The sequence below is a fragment of the Bos taurus genome, chromosome 6, assembly GCF_002263795.3.
Source record: "Bos taurus isolate L1 Dominette 01449 registration number 42190680 breed Hereford chromosome 6, ARS-UCD2.0, whole genome shotgun sequence".
In the NCBI taxonomy this organism is placed as follows: domain Eukaryota; kingdom Metazoa; phylum Chordata; class Mammalia; order Artiodactyla; family Bovidae; genus Bos; species Bos taurus.
The window spans coordinates 98167647-98179963 of NC_037333.1; the positions used below are offsets into that span (position 1 = coordinate 98167647).

At 43.5% G+C, this 12317-nt stretch overlaps 1 non-coding gene across 1 annotated transcript; it reads right to left on the reverse strand.

Moving 5' to 3' along the window:
• Positions 1-11292: 11292 nt before the first annotated feature.
• TRNAG-UCC (transfer RNA glycine (anticodon UCC)) lies at positions 11293-11365 on the reverse strand. Its single transcript has one exon. It is a non-coding gene; the product is annotated as a tRNA-Gly (tRNA).
• Between the last annotated feature and the right edge of the window lie 952 nt (positions 11366-12317).

Below are 12317 nucleotides of genomic sequence, written 5' to 3' on the forward strand. Positions count from 1 at the left end.
CAGAAAGAAAAACACCAATACAGTATACTAATGCATGTATATGGAATTTAGAAAGATGGTAATGATAACCCTGTATGCGAGACAGCACAAGAGACACAGATGTATAGAACAGTCTTTTGGACTCTGTGGGAGAGGGAGAGGGTGGGATGATTTGGGAGAATGGCATTGAAACATGTATAATATCATATATGAAATGAATCGCCAGTCCAGGTTTGATGCATGAGACAGGATGCTCGGGGCTGGTGCACTGGGATGACCCAGAGGGATGGTATGGGGAGGGAGGCTGGAGGGGGGTTCAGGATGGGGAACACGTGTATACCCGTGGTGGATTCATGTTGATGTATGGCAAAACCAATACAAAAAATTGTAAAGTAATTAGCCTCCAATTTAAATAAATAAATTTATATTAAAAATAAATAAAATTGTAAGACAGGAACACATTATTTGAAATCGACTTTGGAGGTCAATTAACATAGACAAGAGAATATTTAAAAAAAAAATCTTACCTGTTTGGGGCTTTGCATGGTCTTCTCTATATTTTCTGGGGCTATCTATGACACTAGGTTCTCTTCATGACAATGAAAAAGGGCATTATTTGGAGAATATAATATTATTCTCTATTGTTATTTTTTGAAAATTTATTTTCAAATGTATTTTAATGTAAAATATAAACATATTTTATCAGAATGTACTACTAACATATTTGCATCATCACAATTTATGATCTTTGACCTCTTTTTCAGGCTGAAAGAGATACTGGCTACTTTTGAAGTCAGTTTTTGAAATTTTTGAAACCACTTTTAAATTAACTTTTAAAATTAATTTTATTTATTTATTTTTGGTTGCTCTGGGTCTTGGTTGCTGAGCATGTTTTCTCTAGTTGCAGCGTGTGGGCTTCTCATTGCAGTGGCTTCTCTTGTTGCTGCCCATGGGCTTCAGTAGTTTTGGCTCTGGGGCTCTGGAGCGTGGGCTCCAATAGTTGCGGCACACTGGCTTAATTGCACTGAGGCACGTGGGATCTTCCCGGACCAGGACTTGAACCTGTTTCCCCTGCCATGGCAGGCTGATTCTTATCCACAGTACCACCAGGGAAGTCTATTTTTTTTAATTAATTTTATTGGAGTATAGTTGCTTTACAGTGTTGTGTTAGTTTCTGCTGTACAGCAAAGTGAATCAGTATACATATAGCCCCTCTTTTCTGGATTTCCTTCACATTTAGGTCACCACAGAGCACTGAGTAAGATCCTATGTTATATACAACAGGTTCTCATCAGTTATCTACTTTAGTAGTGTGTATATGTCGATCTCAGCCTTCCAATTCATCTCTTCCCCGCCTTTCCCCTTTCATGTCCCGGCTTTTGTCCCCTATGTCTGTGTCTCTATTTCTGTTTTGCAAACAAGATCATCTGTACCTTTTTTTCTAGATTCCACATGTATGTGTTAAGACATTGGCTACTTTGATAGGCTCAAAACAGGCTCCAGGAAAACCATCAACACCATAGCCTTGGAGCCAAACCCAACAACCTAACTTCATCATTTTCCTCAGTGCAGTTTGAGCAGCCATCTCTGCTTGGCCAGGCACCTGGCAGAATTTGGCTCTTTGGCTTTGACCGTACTTGTCCCAGCACCTCGGAGGTGCTGGCTCTCAGGGCTGTGCTATCTGGGTTTCCCTGTACTGCATTTCATGCCACTTCTGGTCCACTGGGTGGCTCAGAGCTTCTTGCCAGCACTGCAGGACTGATCATGAGAGCAAGTAACACAGGCTGTTTTGTCAATCTAGGGCTAAGTATTCAATTCAGTTCAGTATAGTCGCTCAGTCATGTCCGACTTTCTGCGACCCCACGAATTGCAGCACGCCAGGCCTCCCTGTCCATCACCAACTCCCGGAGTTCACTCAAACTCACATCCATCGAGTTGGTGATGCCATCCAGCCATCTCATTCTCTGTTGTCCCATTCTCCTCCTGCCCCTAATCCCTCCCAGCATCAGAGTTTCCTCCAATGAGTCACGCATGAGGTGGCCAAAGTATTGGAGTTTCAGCTTTAGCATCAGTCCTTCCAAAGAACATCCAGGACTGAGCCCCTTTAGAATGGACTGGTTGGATCTCCTTGCAGTCCAAGGGACTCTCAAGAGTCTTCTCCAACACCATAGTTCAAAAGCATCAATTCTTCAGTGCTCAGCCTTCTTCATAGTCCAACTCTCACATATGGAAAAACCATAGCCTTGACTAGACAGACCTCTGTTGGCAAAGTAATGTGTCTGCTTTTCAATGTGCTGTCTAGGGTTGTCATAACTTTCCTTCCAAGGAGTAAGCATCTTTTAATTTCATGGCTACCATCACCATCTGCAGTGATTTTGGAGCCCCAAAAAAATAAAGTCTGACACTGTTTCCCCTGTTTCCCCGTCTATTTGCCATGAAGTGATGGGACCAGATGCCATGATCTTAGTTTTCTGAATGTTGAGCTTTAAGCCAACTTTTTCATTCTCCACTTTCACTTTCATCAAGAGGCTTTTGAGTTCCTCTTCACTTTCTGCCATAAGGGTGGTGTCATCTGCATATCTGAGGTTATTGATATTTCTCCTGGCAATCTTGATTCCAGCTTGTGCTTCTTCCAGTCCAGTGTTTCTCATGATGTACTCTGCATAGATGTTAAATAAGCAGGGTGACACTATACAGCCTTGATGTGCTCCTTTTCCTGTTTGGAACCAGTCTGTTGTTCCATGTCCAGTTCTAACTGCTGCTTGCTGACCTGCATACAGGTTTCTCAAGCCCTAACAGAAGCAGAAGATATTAAGAAGAGGTGGCAAGAATACACAGAAGAACTGTACAAAAAAGATCTTCACGACCCAGATAATCACGATGGTGTGATCACTCACCTAGAGCCAGACATGCTGGAATGTGAAGTCAAGTGGGCCTTAGGAAGCATCACTATGAACAAAGCTAGTGGAGGTGATGGAATTCCAGTTGAGCTATTTCAAATCCTGAAAGATGATGCTGTGAAAGTGCTGCACTCAATATGCCAGCAAATTTGGAAGACTCAGCAGTGGCCACAGGACTGGAAGAGGTCAGTTTTCATTCCAATCCCAAAGAAAGGCAATGCCAAAGAATGCTCAAACTACCACACAATTGCACTCATCTCACACGCTAGTAAAGTAATGCTCAAAATTCTCCAAGCCAGGCTTCAGCAATACGTGAACCATGAACTTCCAGATGTTCAAGCTGGTTTTAGAAAAGGCAGAGGAACCAGAGATCAAATTGCCAACATCCGCTGGATCATGGAAAAAGGAAGAGAGTTCCAGAAAAACATCTGCTCTTCTTTATTGATTATGCCAAAGCCTTTGACTGTGTGGATCACAATAAACTGTGGAAAATTCTGGAAAGAGATGGGAATACCAGACCACCTGACCTGCCTGTTGGGCTAAGTATTATAAACACTCAAAAAGAATGGAGGAAAAGAAGAAAAGCCAAGGAAGGTTTGGTGTCTAAATGTGATCTCAGTGTGTGTGTCAGTTATCAACTTATTGCCCATCAGCTCAAAAATCTACTCTTTGTTGTCTGCTCTGTGGTAATGGGTTAGACCCTCACATCACTTCTCATTTGTGGAGAGCACGTTGTTGGGGTTTGTTAAGAGAAGACACTGGAAGGACACGCAGGAGGAAAGGGCTGTTCCTGGGTCTGGTTCTTCCATTTTATTTCCCCCAGATACACACACCCCAACCCAGACTGAAGCAGTAGGACTGCAGCTGTTTCCCTGTGCTGGAGGCAGCTAGGGGGACCCAGGTCTGCTTTGCCATCAGATGTACCACTGCCACCCTAGTTTCTGGGAGTGGGGACTGATAGCATCCCACACTTGCTGCCTTTGCTGGAGAATGGCCCTCAGCTACATAGCTGCTCCCTCGGCCACCCAGGAGGCTCTGTTACCTTCTCACTCACCCTGGAGTTGTCCGGTTGTCCAGTGACCGATGAAGAAGGGTACAAACAGCTTCAAAACAACTAATTCTGCTTAATATATAAACCTCTGACTTTAACCATTTAACTAGCCAGCTGCTTCTTTTATTGGCTTCTGTGTGTATACCACTAAACTTTTTCTCCTGTGAATCTTTTGTCAGTTTAATTCACAGGCCCCAGGGACTAAACGTAAGCGGGTGGAAGAAAAAGTTTTTCCTTCTCTATAAAGGCTTTGGAAAATGACTGCTATTTCATTTGTGGTTGTGTGGCTTGACTATGTGCAAATGCAAACTTCCCAGCTCATTATCTTAACAAGGATGGATGATTCTTCCAAATAAGATGTGATCATTATTGCTCTCATCAGCTTCTAGCCACTGCTGGACCATGTCTGATCCACAGATGTTCACAGTGACCCTTCTCTCCCTGACACAGGACTAATAGGCAGCACATTCATAACCTTGTTAAAAATGTAGACGTTTGCAAGGGAAGAAGAAATGAATATATGCCAAAGTGTCAGTATGAGTTGTTTCTGGATGAGACTATTTTTTTACAACTCAAATTTTAATTTTTAATATTGATTTTTATTGGAGATTTTTTTTTTACAATGCTTTGTAGGATCAGACCATTTTAAATTTCCTTTTTGGGGCTTTTCTTTATTTTCTAAATTTTTAGCAGTAAATACTGGTATTATAGTATAAAAAAAGCTCTTTTCTCCACACTTAGTAATATTTAAAAAACAAAAGTAAGTCATTAATCATATAAGGGAGACAATGCCCTCTAGATCATTCTTGCCTGCTGATATTTTGTTGTGTTTGTTTTACCCTCTATCCTGAATTGACATTGCTTTTTAAGTATTTACCGCATACTCAGCACTCCTTGCTCTTTGGACAGTTACATAAGTAGCAGCAGAAAAGTCATTTCCTCTGGGATTTTGCCATCTATGCAGTGGTTCAACTTTTGCCTCCCAAACCTGAAACCAGAGCTCATTTTACTATACTTTTTTGCAAAATAAAAAAATACCCCAGCTAATCACTATTTCATTCTAGAGCTCAGTTACGGGAATTGTTTTTATTAAGCATAGCTCCCATTAATAAAGGAAAGGAGACAATTTTAAATGAGTAGAATGATTTCTTGGAAAGAAATATGAAACAGGAAATCTTTCTTTTGAAACAAACGTGATTTGAAGGTCACATACAAGTTGTTTGAAAACAGTACTAATATTTATTACAATTTGGTTAAGGACAGGTTATAAGAAAGTTGAAACAAACAGAACTTAAACTGAATCAAGATGAAAAGAAAATCACTGTAAATTGGTATGCAATATCTTTATTAGAGGGCTTCCCTTGTGGCTCAGCAGTGAAGAAGCCGCCTGGCAATGCAGCAGACGTGGGTTCAGTACCTGTATCAGAAAGATCCCCTGGAGGAGGAAATGGCAACCCACTCCAATATTCTTGCCAGGAAAATCTCACGGATGGAGGAATCTGGCAGGCTACAGGCCACGGGGTTGCAAAATGTTGGACACAACTGAGTGACTGAGCACATCCTTATTAGAAAACCATGGACAAATGTTAGCATCCACATCTCTGAGTTTTAAAGGGTTTGAGCTTTAATCTCACTAATCAATTAGCATTGAGGAGGGAAATATAATTAAAAACAAAATCTCTTCACAGCCCAGAAAAACCCTCTACAAAGAAGAGGAAGAAAACCATTGCAGTATTGAATAAGTGTAAACCAGAATGCAAAGTGCAGGTTAGGCCATCTGCTAAGAGATGGCAGAGATAGAAAGCCACCTCACGCACTCACAACAGAGAGGGTACAACTGATGGCGTTAGGTCGGTTTTTCGATTTGCAGTTGGGGACAGCTGACGTTAGGTGCAGCTCCTCCTGGGAAAGTGGGGGAAGGGGTGAGGGCTTCCTTGATGCAAATTTTTCTTTTAAAAAATATTTATTTATTTATATTTATGTATTTATTTGACTGTGCTGGATCTTATTTGCAACATGAGGGACCTTCGATTTTTGTTGCAGCCTGCAGGATCTTTAGTTGCAGTATGAAGTTTCTTTTAGATGTGGCCTATGGGATCTAGTTCCCTGACCAGGATTTGAACCCAAGCCCCGTGCACTGGGAGCATGGAGTCTTAGCTACCAGACCACCAGGGAAGTCCCCATGCAACTTTCTAAACTATGGCTCCCAGGTCCTTGGGAAAGATCCCCAAGTTGTGAAACCAGCAAGAGGCTTATTTAGTCAAAAAAAAAAAAAAGTATATATATACAGAGCAAGAAATTCTGAAAGAAAAGGAAAAAGTAAGTGTTCTCTTTCCAGCAAAAATTAAACCTCTTATTTGTCCTTACACATACTGAGGGGTAATTTAACAACTCACTTGTGTCAAATAATGAGCAAAAAAATGAAAAATGTAATTCAGCAAATGTGAAGTTTAGTTCCCACCCCCCTTTTTTTTTTGTTCGACAAAATGCAGAAACAAACATACCCTTTTCTGATTGCCCAGACCAGGGTTTTTAAAGGGTGGCACTATCAACATCTGGGGGGCCAGATAATTCTTTGTGGCGGGAATTGTCTTGTGGACTCTAGGATGTTTAGCAGCATCCTTGGGCTCTAGCCACTAGATGGCAGCTGGGCATCCCCTCCTCACCCAACCCATGACAACAAAAAAATGTCTCCAGATGGTGGCAACTGTCCTGGGGCGTGGGGACGGGAACCATCCTCCATTAAGAAGCACTGGCCTAGATGAATTATCAAGACACGCAACCCAAACAGGTAGTTGAGTCTAAGACTGGGCTGGGATGCTAGTAAGCCTTCTGCTTTCACTCCATGAGCCACACCTGTATGACGCATGTTACAGTAATGTTTGCTCAAGTGTGGGCTGAGCACTGCTATTCTCAGAGGAACTCAGATTCAGTCTTCTTAGTGGAAGACATCTCTCTACTAGCCCACCACCATCCAGCTTCCTTTTAAAAAAATAATAATAAACACCTTGATTGTCTTTCTCAATCAGTCCAGAGGGGTGGGTTATGACCCAAATCATTGTAGCTTTAGGGGTGGTCTTGTATCTAAGGACTGGTCAATTGTTCATCATTCTAGCTACCATGGAAAACATGAAAGAGGAATTCTTTTTCTTAGCTGTGAGGATAAGCCTGACTGAGAATGGAGGCAATTTTAGGGGAAGCAGAATTAAAGAAAACAGAGACAGTGTCTTGAGGAGAAAATTTGATTCCCGGATCTAGCCATGCCTGAAGCCATCTTCTGAATTCTTTGTTCATGTAAGTCATCACAGTTGCAACTGGGAATTCAGCAAGCAAGTGGCACACAGCACTCAGACTCTTCACTCTTTCCTCTTTTCCCAAATAGATCAGGGAGGTGGAGAAGGAAGGGCTCGTGGTCTTAACATCTTCCTCTAATCTACCTCATCATTGTGTTCCTACCTCTACTCTGAAGTTCCTCTACTTATTTACTCCTGTTATGGTAAGCTGGAATCAAGATTGCTGGGAGAAATATCAATAACCTCAGATATGCAGATGACACCACCCTTATGGCAGAAAGTGAAGAGGAACTCAAAAGCCTCTTGATGAAAGTGAAAGTGGAGAGTGAAAAAGTTGGCTTAAAGCTCAACATTCAGAAAACGAAGATCATGGCATCTGGTCCCATCACTTTATGGCAAATAGATGGGGAAACAGTGGAAACAGTGTCAGACTTTATTTTTGGGGGCTCCAAAATCACTGCAGATGGTGTTTATAGCCATGAAATTAAAAGACACTTACTCCTTGGAAGGAAAGTTATGACCAACCTAGACAGCATATTAAAAAGAAGAGACATTACTTTGCCAACAAAGGTCTGTCTAGTCAAGGTTATGGTTTTTCCAGTGGTTATGTATGGATGTGAGAGTTGGACTATAAAGAAAGCTAAGTGCTGAAGAATTGATGCATTTGAACTATGATGTTGGAGAAGACTCTTGAGAGTCCCTTGGACAGAAAGGAGATCCAACCGGTCCATCCTAAAGGAGATCAGTCCTGAATATTCACTGGAAGGACTGATGTTGAAGCTGAAACTCCAATACTTTGGCCACCTGATGCGAAGAGCTGACTCATTTGAAAAGACCCTGATGCTGGCAAAGATTGAGGGCAGGAGTAGAAGGGGACGACAGAGGATGAGATGGTTGGATGGCATCACCGACTCAATAGACATGGGTTTGGGTGGACTCCGCGAGTTGGTGACGGACAGGGAGGCCTGGCGAGCTGCAGTTCATGGGGTCACAAAGAGTCGGACACAACTGAGCGACTGAACTGAACTGAATAGTTATAGTTCATAAACATGCCTTCTCTCTGCTACTAAGTTCTATATTTCTGAAGGACCAGGACCTATGAGATTCACCTTTACATCCTCTGCAGTGCACAGCTGGCCCTCAATAGAAAGTACAGGTTGCATAGAGCAACTTCAGCAGGTACCAGATGCTGTGATTGACTTGTATCTGAAATCAAGGCCCTTCTGATTTCCACAGTTAAGATTAGAGGAACATTTTCAGCAACGTTCTGATGCTGAAAGCTGGGCCTGTTTGTCCCCCCTTCGTCCACTGGATTCCATCTTTCCTTTCTCTCTGTCTTCTTTACTCGTAGTTATGGACAGATACTGTGGCCAAACAGCTCATTGTCACTTTCTTTGCCAATCACTTCCTGTTTTTTTTTTTTTTAACTTGAGATACCTCTACCGTGCCCCCAGCAGCCACATGCATGAAAACTATGATTTTATGTTGAAGCTGAAGCTCCAATACTTTGACCACCTGATTCAAATAGCTGACTCATGGGAAAAGACCCTGATGCTGGGAAAGACTGAAGGCAGAAGGAGAAGAGGGTGACAGAGGAGATAGTTGGCATCACTGATGCAATGGACATGAACTTGGGCAAGCTCTGGGGGATGGTGAGGGACAAGGAGGCCTGGCGTGCTGCAATCCATTGGGTAGAAGAGCCAGACATGACTTGGCGACTGAACAACAGCAGCAAATAAGCAACAGCAAACTTCAGCGCTTAAATAGAACACCAGAAAAGCACGTGGAAGTCTCTTAACTCACAGTATGGATGTGACAAGTGGCCCCAGAAAAAAAAGAACAGAGCTCATTCTCTTCCAAGCAATTTGAAGTCCCTATGGAACAGTTTCCTGTACAATTCCAGCAGAGACCAGCCAGGGCACCAGTTTTCAGGAGTTGAATTCAAGCTTCTGATTCAACAGAGATCACCAAAGTTCCTGCAGAGGAGTGGAAATGTGGGACGGGATGTTGTTAGGGAAATTAAAATGGAGGAGGTCTTGTTCAGGCTTCAGAAGCAGGAAAGCAGGCTTCCAACCTGCCTGAACACTGGATGTTTCCATGCCCGCCTGCAAGCACAGCCAGTCAGGTGGTACTTTATACAAGAAAGGGAGCCAGTCTTGGAATTCTTGAGTCCTGGGGAGTCTGACCAACTCCTCAGGGTCTAACGAAATCCTGCGGCTGCTCACAAGACGAAACAAAGGTGCAAAAAGGTGAAAGGAAAAGCAGAGCTGCATTTTTCATGCAAACTGATGATGAAATCAGTTTGCAGCCTGGGATTATAAGCGAGAGCCCCTGAAACTGCAATTTGAAGTCTCACCTGTTGGGTGGACACACTGCCCACGACCCTTTCCCAACTGGGACTCCAGATTGCTGTTAACCAGGGACTTACCAGTGCTGTTCAAGTCTGAATGTAGTTTGGCCCAGTGGTGGTGCTAGTGGTAAAGAATCTGCCAGCCAATGCAGAAGATGCAAGAGACAGTGGGTTCTCTCCCTGGGTGGTGAAGATTCCCCTGGAGAAGGGAATGGCAACCTGCTCCAGTATTCTTGCTGGAAAATCCCATGGACAGAGGAGCCTGGTGGGCTACAGTCCACGGGGTCACAAAGAGTCAGACAGGAGCATGCAGGCACATATGATGTTACTCTCTATTGTTTCCATTTTTTCTCTTTTAATGATTGTATATTGAAATTTAAGTCAAATAATCTTCTAGACAAATACTTTGGCCACCTGATGCAAAGAACTGATGCTGGGAAAGATTGAAGGCGGGAGGAAAAGAGGATGATAGAAGACTCGATGGACAGGAGTTTGAGCAAGCTCCAGGAGTTGGTGATGGACAGGGAAGCCTGGCATGCTGCAGCCCATGGGGTTGAAAAGAGTTGGACGTGACTGAATGACCGAACTGAACTGACTCTTCTAGAAAAACTGAAACTGTTTATGTGTGTACTGAGTGGCTTTTTTTGGTAATGAATCCTTTGAACCCAAAACAAAAGTAAAGCTTTTGGCAAAACAGACACCTAGATCCTAGCCTGCCTGGCAGCCTCTACAGACATAAGACCCAGTCAGTTCCTCACTATGTGAATGAAACCACTAGCCACTGTGAACCAGGAACATGCCAATCATGCATTTGGAATAAATAATGGGAAAGACGTTTTCTCTCTGATGAATCGACAAGAAAAAAAAAAAAAAGATATTTCAGCAGCATCTGCTAGGATCTGCTCTTTTCGAGGGAAACAGCAAAAAGGTCACTTCCTAGTCAGTTTCCACCAGAAGTAAACACTGCCCTTGGTAAGAGAAGGGCAGACGCAGCCACGGCGGAGCTTGATCTGTACGTGGGACCATCTAGTGAAGCATCATACCACACTCATCTTTTTCTATGTACGGATTCATGCCCTCCTTTTGTGCTTCTCTCAAGGACTTTCAGCCTCTCTGGTGAGAACATGTGTTTCTCCGGCCAACATCTTGGCAAAGGCAAGTCTTTTTGGCAGCATTAATGATAATAGGTGCTGGCATAAATCTAGGAAGCCAGGGTGCCAGGGAAGGCGTGACCCAATTACTGACAGCTGTTAGAGCCTCGTTTCTCTGCATTTTAGTGTCCCCAGCAGAGTGGCACAGACACCACCGTCGTTAACATTTCATTTTGATTCAGTGAGTCTGCACAGGCCGGAACAGCTAACATGCAGCCTGTCGCCTGTAAAAGTCCAAGCCCCCTCGAGGTCGCTCTGGACTGCACCTGCTCAGGCATGAGTGATGGGCAGAGGGGCCTTTTCACGGTTGTTCCAGTTTCTGAAGGCTTCCTCCCGCTGCAGGAGTCTTGAGAGGTGAACACAAGAGCTTTGTGAAGACCTGGAATAACTCCTGCGAAACCCTCTCCTACTCCTCTGTGATCACGCTGAGAAAAAGAACTAAAATTAAAGACCAAGGCCTAGGTTTCATAACATAGATGGAAGGAAACAAAATATCAGCCTTAGTGATAGCACGCTGTTTTACATTTTATTTTTTAATTTTTTGGCTGTGCAGCATGTGGGATTTCAATTCCCCAAGCGGGGATCAAACCCACACCCCCTGCATTGGAAGCACAGAGTCTTAACCACTGGACCACCAGGGAAGTCCCAGTGATGACATGTTTTAAAGTGAGCCAAGTGGTCATCTGAACAAATTCTAGAAAGTGACAGATTCTCTTCTTGACCAAATTTTAGATGGACTCATCTGAGCCCTCTTTTTGACCAGCCCTTAAATCTGGCCTAGAAAAACTGCAGACTCTCAGCACAATCGATTCTACCCACTCCCTCCCAAGCCCCCTCTAAAAGATTCCCAAGCACCTCATAGCTCAAGGCTGCCACCTAGGATGACCCCAGTCTCCCTTTTCTCAGTCAGCCTGAGAAAACCACCAGGAGGATTACTGTTTATTCCAACTTAGACCTGGTAATAGACAGATAGGCCCCTGCACACCTCATCCCTGTCTGAGGAGTTACTTTAGAAGGCTGTGCGTGGCTTGCTCTATCTTGCACCACTACCTCCTGTCATAAAGATACTAGAAGCTTGCTTCTCCTCTGGATAAGCATCAGTGAATAAACAGAGGCTCTGCTGGAGTGCCCGCTCGTTCCCCATTGCCCCCTCATTCTCCCATAAAAATGCCCGTCACCTCTGCCCTTGTTCTTGTTCATGCAACCCCATGGACTGCAGCACTATCTCCCAGAGTTTGCCCAAACTCATGTCCATTGAGTCAGTGATGGCATCTAACCACCTCATCCTCTGTCATCCCTTTCTCCTCTCATTTTCAATCTTTCCCAGCATCAGGGTCTTTTCCAATGAGTCGGCATCTTTGCATCAGGTGGCCAAAGTATTGGCACTTCAGCTTCAGCATCAGTCCTTCCAATGAATATTCAGGACTGATTTCCTTTAGGATTAACTGGTTTGATCTCCTTCTGTCCAAGGGACTCTTAAGAAGTCTTCAACACCACAGTTCAGAAGCATCAATTCTTTGGCACTCAGCCTTCTTTATGGTTCAACTCTCACATCCATACATGGCTACTGGGAAAACCATAGCTTAGACTATA